We start from the raw sequence: 10,367 nt of genomic DNA on the forward strand, positions 1-10,367 counted from the left end.
CCAAATGCGTTTTATTTTGGCGTTCTTGGTTCCAGGTCAACTATCCTAAAATATTAATTATTTGGAAGCATCGAATATAATCGTAGAACCGCGATGTTCATTGAGAACACATACCTACAGTATATTACCTACTATACTTCAATTAGCTATGACAGAACATTTGTCCCATTAGCCGTACTTAGAAAAGCGTGCCAAGTGCCTCGATCTTCTGCGCGTCTTCTATAATCTCTGACACCGAGTTTTGAGGTGTCTCTCACCACTTGATCTCTTTTGTCGGCCTCCTGGCCGTCCCGGTTTGCATGCTGATCGCCTTTAAAAGACTTCTTCACTGGAGCTTCTTCATTCATTCTGACAATATGACCTACCAACGCAACCGTTGTATTTTGATACGTTTAACCATCAAAATACTATCATACGGTTTGTAGTTCATACAGCGCTGACAATCTCCGTCAATGCAAACTGGGGCCTAATTCTCGCATCCGTTATCGAGGGAGTTTTTGTTCGAAGATTAATTCCGTTCCGTAATTGGATCATGGCTTACGATCGTAATTTGTCAAAAAGTTATCGATTTCGGGGAAGAAAAAATCGATACGCCGAGCATTTTTTGCCATCTCAAAGGTAAACAAAGCAAATGGTGGTTGTTAAAAAAAGTTATTACTACTAAAAAAATAAATAACTTTTTTAACTTTTTTAATAATATGCAATTGTTTTTTTAACGATATATTACTGTTTTTACACTATAAATTATTGTTTTATGTGAAAGAGGAGAAAACAAGTAAAAAGGCGTTAAGTTCGGCCGGGCGGAACTTTGGATACCCAACACCTCATAATCCGGTGAAAAATGCATAATTTATGCCCCCATAGCAGCTTAATCGAAATATGGTCCGATTTGGACCAAATTCGACACGGATATTGACAGGTCTAATATGTTCAAGTCATTGTTCAATTTTGTAGAACAAAATATTAGTCTTTTTGATAGACATATCCAAATATAGACCGATCTGAACAATATACTACACGGATGTCGAAAAGCCTAACATAAGTCACTGTTTCAAATTTCAGCGAAATCGGATTATAAATGTGCTTTTTATGGGGCCAAGACTTTAGATCGAGAGATCGATCTATATGGCAGGTATATCCAAAGTTGTTGAAAAGCCTAACGAAAGTTGTTGAAAAGCCTAACGCAACTCACTGTCCAAAGTTTCGGAGAAATCGGACAATAAATGCGCCTTTTATGGGCCCAAAACATTATATCGAGAGATCGGTCTATATGGCAGCTTTATCCAAATCTTAACCCATCTGGGCCAAATTGAAGAGGTCTGTCGTAGGGCCTAACACAACTTCCTGTCCCAAATTTCGGCGAAATCGGACAATAAATGCGCCTTTATGGGTCCAAGACCTTAATTCGAGAGATCGGTCTACATGGCAGTTATATCAAAATCTGGTATGTCGACAGGCCTAACAGAAAAAATTTCAGCAAAATCGGATAATAAATGTGGCTTTTATGGGCCTCAGACCCTAAATCGGCGAATCGGTCTATATGGGGGCCATATCAAGATATAGTCCGATATAGCCCATCTTCGAATTTAACCTGCTTATGAACAACAAAAAATCTGTGCAAAGTGTCAGCTCAATATCTCTATTTTTAAAGACTGTAGCATGATTTCAACAGGCAGACGGACGGACATGGCTAGATTGTCTTAGATTTTTACGCTGATCAAGAGTATATATATACTTTATAGGGTTGGAAATGGAAAATCCGATGTATTGCAAATGGAATGACAAAATGAATATACCCCCATCCTCCGGTGGTGGGTATAAAAATATGTGGATTACGTCGTCTCTAGCACAACCAACGGTTAGGTAAGGTTGAAAAGAGGGTGCAGATATTAATCCGTCGCATGCCACTATGGACATACGCCTAAGCCAGTAATCAGCTTGCTGTGCGCTCTAAATACTATAAAGTAACCTCTAAAAAGAAAATTTTAAATTTTGAAATTCCGTGGTACTTACAAAATCCTTAATTGTTTTCAATACCACTCTCCTAAGTTGGTTCTTGTCTGGAATTGTGTCTGCACCTAGTGCCGGTATCTGTTAGACGCGAAAGCCGCAATGGCAATGGCAAAGGAAATACTCCAACGTCTCATCATCTTCCCCGCCTGCCATACACATGCTATCACTTGCGGCACCGATTTTACATAAGTGACATAACTATGTGTCCCGTTATGATACCAATAACTATACTGACCTCCTTCTTACTTCCTTTCAGTAATAGCCTCGTCTTCTCACGATCTGGATCCCCCCATTGGATTTTCGCTGCCCTACCGACCGTTTCGCTGTTCCACAATGTTGCATGCGCATTCGTCGCCCACTCCCTTAACTCGGACTGCGTCGACCCGAAAGGCTTCGGGTTAACCAAGTTTATTTACGGCAGTCCTCTTGCCTTCAACCAACGGTACTTGAATTATGTTTGTTTTTTTCGGGCAGGCGCAAGCAGAACCACAGCTAAAGTACAATTGGATAAAGTCAGGACCTTTTCCTTGAAAAAATATCCTGCTGCCTTAAATTTAGTGGTTAAATGATACAACTTTTGGTTTGGTCATGTTTGCGGAATTTGGCTTAGGCACAGATATAATTTTTGTGCAATTTAAGGGACCAAAAATGTGAATATATTATAATTATTGTTTTATTTTATGAAATAAATACATCGAAGTCCTCTTTTTAGTCTAGTTTCGAATAAAATTAATCGATAATGGATGACATAATCCAAAAAATGCGAAACTCGATCGTAATAAGTCGCTTGTGGATGCGAGAATTAGGACCCTGGTCCAAATATTTAACGTAGAATCTTTCTCTCAAACACTTCAAGCACTACCTCGTCTGCCACAAGTACCCATGTCTCGGAACCATATAACAACATGGGTAGTATGAGTGTCTTGTATAGTGTTATCTTCGTCTGTCGAGAGGTGGCCTTGTTTCTAAACTGCCTACTTAATCCAAAGTAGCATCTGTTTGCCAGTATTATTCTTCGCTTTATTTCAAAACTTGTGTAGTTCGTTTCGGTTACGGCGGTGCTGAGGTAGATAAAGTTGGTGACTATTTAAGAGATGTGGTTCCCAACTTTTTGCATTTTCTGTTCGGTTGTAGAAGGCGTTTTGGGAGTTGATAATATCCATTTTGTCTTAGCTCCATTTACTGCCAGACCCATTTTCACTGACTCTCTTTCGATTCTTTCAAAGGCTGCAGTTACTACTTCCGGTGACCGACCTATGTGTTATCTTGTAAGTAGTGTGACATATCTATTCACATCTGGTGGATTTACCAGGTCTAAAGCCGCATTGATATGGCCCAATTATCTCATCGACTTTAGGTTTTAATCATTCACGCAGTACGCTCGAGAGCATCTTGTATGCAATGGGGAGGAGAATTCCTCTGTAGTTGGAAAATTCCGTCTTCTCTCCTTTCTTGCGTACGGGACTTAGTATGCTAAGGTTCCAATCATCAGCTATGTGTTCTTCTAGCCAGATCGCGCAGACTATCTGATGCATACGCCTTATCAGTGTGTCGCCTCCGGTCTTAAATTGTTCAGCGGGCAACCCATCGCCTCCTGTTACCTTGTTGTTCTTCAGTCGGGTCACAGCTACTTGGGCCTCATTCTGACTAGGAGGTAAACATTCTATACCATCATCAGGGATTGGTTCTGCGATATCAAATTCGCCGAAATCGTTCGACATTAGCACTAAAATGTTCTTTCCATATCCTCGACACACTACCTACATTAGTTACCAGATTTCCTTCTTTGTCTCTGCAGAAGGATGTGCCTATACCAAAGCCATTGGTTTGATTTTTAATTCTTTGGTAGAATTACCGCACTTCATTCTGACTTCTGTGCATCTCAATTCTTTCTGCGGAATGGACGTTTCTCGTCCCTCCTTTTCTCCGTCATCTGGGTCGTTGCTACTGATTGGAGGGTTGCTCTGTATGCGGCATTCTGGGCTTCAGTAGCATCTCGACACTCAAGTCGTACCATGGGTTTCTTGGGGGAGGCTTCTGGTAACCAAGTTTGGATTTTGCGGCATTTTCCATGGAGTGGGCAATGGATTGCCACTTCGCAAGGAGTTGGGTCAATCGAGTGGAGTATGCCTTGCCAACTGTTCTGTTTGCAGCTTTTCAATGTTCAGCTTCCGTGCAGTGTCAGATCGTACTTTTCTCGCCATCCTCAAACGGGTGGGAACCTTTGCCGCAACAAGGTAATGGTCCGAATATATTTGCTGGATGAATGCCTTCCATCTATCACAACGCTATCAATTTGGTTTCTCGTGTTTTGATCGGGGAACAGCCATGTGACTTTTTTTATGCTGAAATCTGGTTTCTAACTACCATCTTTTTTGCTGCGGCGAAATTTGTTAGCCTGAATCCATTATCGGACGTTATCTCGTGAAGGCTAAATTTTCCGACTGTTTTTTTTCTGGGCGTGGCAGCGGTCGTATTCTCTCTCTATGCGTTCTTGCCTTACATCGGGACACGGGCACAAATAAAGCTGATGTTGAAAAATTTGACTTTTATGCGAATTGTTGTTAGCCTCTCATCCACCGGAGTAAAGCAGGAGACAAGTTGTTTCAGTCTACGACTAACCACAAATCCACAGCCAAATAGATGCATCGTTTCATGGCAGCTATAGTATAATTCGTCACCATTTGGTGTTGTTGTGACACCATTCCCGGTCCATCGCACTTCCTGTAAAGCGGTAATATCTGTCTTGTACTTCCCAAATACATCCGCCAATGCTTATAATGCACCTTCTCTATAAAGGTGCGGACATTCCAGGTGCAGATTCTCACTATATTAGGGTCTATTTTTAGTCTCGTCTAGCGTTCATTTCATACAGCAAAGCTTTTTTTGCTCGCACGCCAGACATTCCTTTTTATAACATACCCTGTACCACAGTAGTGGTGTAGGGTATAAAAAGCACAGAAGAATTAAGTTTAGCCGAAGCAAATCCAAAGTACCCACGCTCCTTCGGAGGATGAAGTTTTTTTTAGCAAAAGAAATTTGCATATATAAATGTAACTTAAGATATATGTATGCAAATTTCGAATTCTGAAAAGGCTGGATCGTTTCGGTACATAAAACCGATCGCAGTAGGGAATTATGTTATAATCCGGTATAACATTGGCTTACATTATGCCAAGCCCATGCAATAGGAAGGATAAGAGATGGTGGAACGGAGATGTTAAGGAACTAAGAAGACAATCCAGACGGACATTCAATGCGGCTAGTAGGAGTGGTGATACTGATTAACGTAGATTTGCAAACGTACGATCGGGGAATATAAGAGGGAATGGGAAACTGTCGAGCATCAAAGATACCACAACACTGCGAATGCTGGTAGCCAAGCACTCTTGCCAACATGGGTAACCTAAAGAAAACAGACGAGGAGTAGGCCAGGTCCCCGAGCCATACGCTTTTTTGTTTGTTGGAGCACGAATATCTTGGCGAATGCACCTTTGGTTGTGTTAGTTTTAGCTGTGGAGCTAGTGCATCCGAGAACTTTGAGCCGATTAGTCATTCATCCTTCTTAGTCAGGGCAATGGAATGAATTCTGTTACTCGCTTATCAGAAACAAATTGGAGATATCCTACTTTTCTAGATCCCAGCATGCTTATGTCAGGAATAGATGGATAGAATTGGTACTACACAAAGGTGTTCAAGACTTAGAGGGAACTTTCGAATATAGGGAACTTACGTATATTTTTTGGACATTGAGCCTTTAAGTTTTTTCGTTTGCCACAGAAGCGGCGTTGGGGTGCACGGGAAACGAAACATTCTTACAAATAGGGAGTATACGGTAAGATAGGCGACACGTTGGTTGGCAATCCCATGGCAGCCGGTTGTACGTACCTGATAGATCCGTTGAAGTCCTTCATCGGCAAAGGTGGCTGCCTCAGTGTACAACACACTGCTACAACAACAACACGTCGGTTGAAATTGCTGCTAGAATGGGGAAGACTTTATAGTTTGGCTTTATTGAAAGAAACAACAAAAATATTCAGAGAACCAAAACTACTCACTTTTCTTAATGTTTCCAATTTTGCGAAAAAAAAACAGAGGCTGTTTGTTATAAGCTCATGGCCTTGTTAGGGTCTAAAACAACTCGCTTGGGTGTAATACAACACACCATATAGGGATATCCAAACTTATTCTGATCTTGACCATACTCGGCACAGGTATCGAAGGCCCTAATGCAACTCACTGCACGGGTAAAAAGTGCGCTTTCTATGGTCTTAAAACCCCTAATAACCACATCGGTTTATATGGCAGCTATATATAAATACCTATAGTACCCCAATCCCATGGCAGCCGGTTGTACGTACCGGATTGACCCGATGAAGTCCTTCATCGGCAAGGGCTGCCGCCTCAGTGTACAACACACTGCTACAACAACAACCTATAGTACTCCCCGGCACGTGATAGCTGTGAGCACCACACAGGCTGCAACATTGAGGTCCGATCTGTGTGGTGTTCACTGCTGTCATGAAAAGCTTAGCTGCGAGCTACCGGGCGCGTCCACAGGATGCGCATAGTGGAATGCTCCATACGGAGTAGCTGCAACGGCAGTCGCGGACAATCAGCGGTATTGAGCGGAGAGTCTCAGTGAGAGGCCGTGCGGCACCGGCCCTTGCACAAATACTGAGTGCCTATGATGCTCGATATGACAAGGCGAGTTATTGGCGCCTTTAAATAACCAATAGCCACCCTGTTCCCGCGGCGATCGGTTCTTTGGACCGGAAAGAGCTTGCTCGCCTACAGGAGCTTGACGAAGATAGCCTTCTCCACATGAAAATGTGGCTACAACAACAACCTATAGTAACCCGGCTGAGAGCAGCACACAGGCTGGAACATTGAGGTCCGATCTGTGTGGTGTTCATTGCTGTCCACAGGATGGGGATACTGAGTAGCTGGAACGGCAGTCGCGGACAATCAGCGATATCGAGTGGAGAGTTTTGGTGAGTGATCGGGCGGCACCGACTCTTGCACAAATACTGAGTGCCTATTATGCTCGATATGACAAGGCGAGTTATTGGCCCTGAAGAGGATCCTTCTACCTATACATGCAATGTGGCTACAACAACAACAACTGAGTGCCTATGATATTCGATATGACAAGGCGAATTATAGTCGCCTTTAAATAACCAATGGCCACCTTGTTCCCGCAATCCCATGGCAGCCGGTTGTACGCACCGGATTGACCCGATGGAATCTTCATCGGCAAGGGCTGCCGCCTCAGTGTACGTGTTCGTCTTTTTTCGTCATAGGAGAGGCACATCCCGGAGTGCCTTCTCCGTATGCTTTTGGTCCGTGCCGGGATTGAAAAGAACCCCGGACCCTGGTTCTGTTCCGTTTGCCAGAACCGCCTTCATCATCGGTCAGTGTCGGTGAGGTGTAACAGGTGCTTGGAGTGGGTACATTTCCGTTCTTGCTCTGGCCTAACTTCGCTACGGGAGTATAGTCATACTGGCTATGTCGCTAGGTGCTGTGCGAACATAGCCAGCAGTGGGTCACAAGCGTCGCCGTCGTCGCCTTCGGCGTCCTCGTCGTCGGACTATGTGACCCCCCCGACCTCTCCCGTACGGCAATTTATGCAAAGACTGCACCCTAGCCCTACTATTGCCAGGCCAGTGTCGGAAAATGTATCGTTCTTGCAGTTAAACTGCAATGGACTGCGAGGCAAGATTGATGAGATTGTAGATTTGATGATTCGGAAGAGCATATCGGTCGCAGCGATCCAGGAGACAAAGCTGACTAACACCTGCAGCTTGCACAGTTGTCACGGCTACAATGTGCTACGTAAGGATCGCTCAAGGAATGGAGGATTGGCCTTCGTTATACACCATTCCGTGCAGTATAGACCTATCTCGCCTGCGCTTGACGCTAGTGACCCATACATGGAATGTATGGGGGTAGCAGTCAGGTCTGGTACTGCCGAGATAGAGATATACAACGTGTATATACCGCCGGTTGGCAGCTGTGTCCCGATTAATGGCCAGGCCTACAGCCTCGACATAAGTGGGTTGCTATCTGGCCATAGTCGTCTGGTTCTGGGGGATTTTAATGCACATCACTCGTCATGGCATTCTCCCCTAGGCAACGACCAGCGTGGCATAGCTTTGGCAGAACAGATAGATAGCTCCACGTTTTGCACGGTGAATGAGGATGCCCCCACTAGGATTACGAGGAGGTGCAGCAGCTCGCCAGACATCTCAATTGCATCCCCTGATCTCCTGAGTGACGTATCCTGGCAAGCCGTCATTTCTTTGGGGTCAGACCACCTCCCCATAATCCTCACCATCGACCGACCACCCGACTTCATAAGCTCTGAGCGCCGGACGTTCATCAACTACAAGAAGGCCAATTGGACTGACTTCAGAGAGTATACCAATCGCCGCTTCAATGAACTGCCACCCCCCTCTGATGTGCTTGTGGCCGAGAGGAAATTCCGAGACATCATCAACGTAGCAGCCGCTCGCTTTATACCAGCCGGTCGAATACCGCAAGTGCGACCCAATTTCCCGGCGCAAGCAGTGGTACTCGCAGACGAGCGTGATGGGATTCGTGCTATGGACCCCGCTAACCCCAGAATCAGCGAGATGAATCTGGAAATAAACAGGGTAGTCAACGAACATAAGCGGAATTTGTGGCTGGAACACTTGGAGCAATGTAACTTAGGCACCGGTGCAGGCAAATTGTGGGCCACTGTTAAGTCTCTCTCGAACCCCGGTAGACGGGACGATAGGACCTCAGTCACTTTTGGCGAGTTAACCGTGACTGATCCGAAGAGATGCGCCAGGTTGTTCAACCGTCAATTTATTGTGCATCCCGAGAGAGACAGAGCAAGGAGGAGAGCCATTCGCCGTATTCGTGGTCTCCGAGCCGATGAACAGCCATCACAATTTACCGTGGGCGAAGTTACGAATGTCATCCGTGGCGCCAAATCTTCCAAGGCGTTGGGCCCCGACGGAATCTCTACATTGATGCTGAAGAATCTGGATTTACCTGGAGTTGAGTACCTTACCACTGTCCTTAACCTGTCATTGAACACTCTTATAGTTCCCGATGTCTGGAAAATGGGCAGAGTGATCCCGCTACTGAAGCCTGGTAAAGACCCGAGTTTGGGGGAGTCGTACAGACCGATCTCCCTTCTCTCACCAGTGGCTAAGACGCTTGAGGCATTACTCCTCCCGAGCCTCGTAGTAGAATTTCCATTCGCCGAGCATCAACACGGATTTCGGAGACTGCACAGCACAACAACAGCTTTGCATGCCATCACCACACACATTTGCCGTGGCTTCAATCAACCCAGGCCATGTGATAGGACGGTCCTCGTGGCACTGGACCTATCGAAGGCATTCGACACGGTCAGCCATGCCAAATTATTTGAGGACATCGCCAACACGTCCCTCCAGCCAGGCCTTAAAGGTTGGGTCGCGAATTATCTGTGTGGCCGCCAGTCATTTGTGGAATTTAGGGATAAGAAGTCAAAACACCGTAGAGTGAAACAGGGAGTTCCCCAAGGCGGGGTGTTATCTCCGGCTCTGTTTAACCTCTACCTATCCTCCATCCCACCTCCTCCAGACGGCATAGAGATCGTATCATATGCGGACGACTGTACGATCTTGGCATCAGGCCCCCCACCCATTGATGACATCTGCGATAGGTTGAACGTCTACCTCAACGAGCTTGCCTCATATTTCGCTGCAAGAAATCTGAAGATATCCGCCACCAAATCTTCAGCCACACTGTTCACTACAAATACGCGTGAGGTGAATTCTGAGCTGACTGTGATGGTCGATGGAGAATTGATTCCGACCATCAAATGTCCCAAAATACTTGGCGTCACATTTGACAGCTCCTACACTTTCTCCCCACATGCCACAGCAATCTGCAATAAAGTAAAAAGTAGAAACAAGGTCCTCAAGTCACTCGCTGGCAGCACTTGGGGTGCAGACAAAGAAACCTTGTTGACCACGTACAAAGCAATTAGCCGGTCTGTGGTAAGTTATGCAGCGCCAGTGTGGTCACGTCAGCTTTGTGACACGCAGTGGAATAATATTCAGATCTGTCAGAATGCCGCCCTCCGAACTGCGACGGGCTGTCTCCTTAGTTCTCATGTGGACCACCTCCATCAGGAGACAAAGATCCTACCAGTGCGAAGACATAACTACATGCTGTCTAAGCAATACCTTTTGAGCTGTTATCGCAGAAATCATCCAAATCATCATCTTGTGGATAGATACCCACCGCCCAGAAGCCTTAAGGTAGATCTACATGATCTAGAGCGTGAGGTCCAGCGCTACAAGAGAGAACCT

The sequence above is a fragment of the Stomoxys calcitrans genome, chromosome 5 (genome assembly GCF_963082655.1).
Source record: "Stomoxys calcitrans chromosome 5, idStoCalc2.1, whole genome shotgun sequence".
Lineage (NCBI taxonomy): Eukaryota > Metazoa > Arthropoda > Insecta > Diptera > Muscidae > Stomoxys > Stomoxys calcitrans.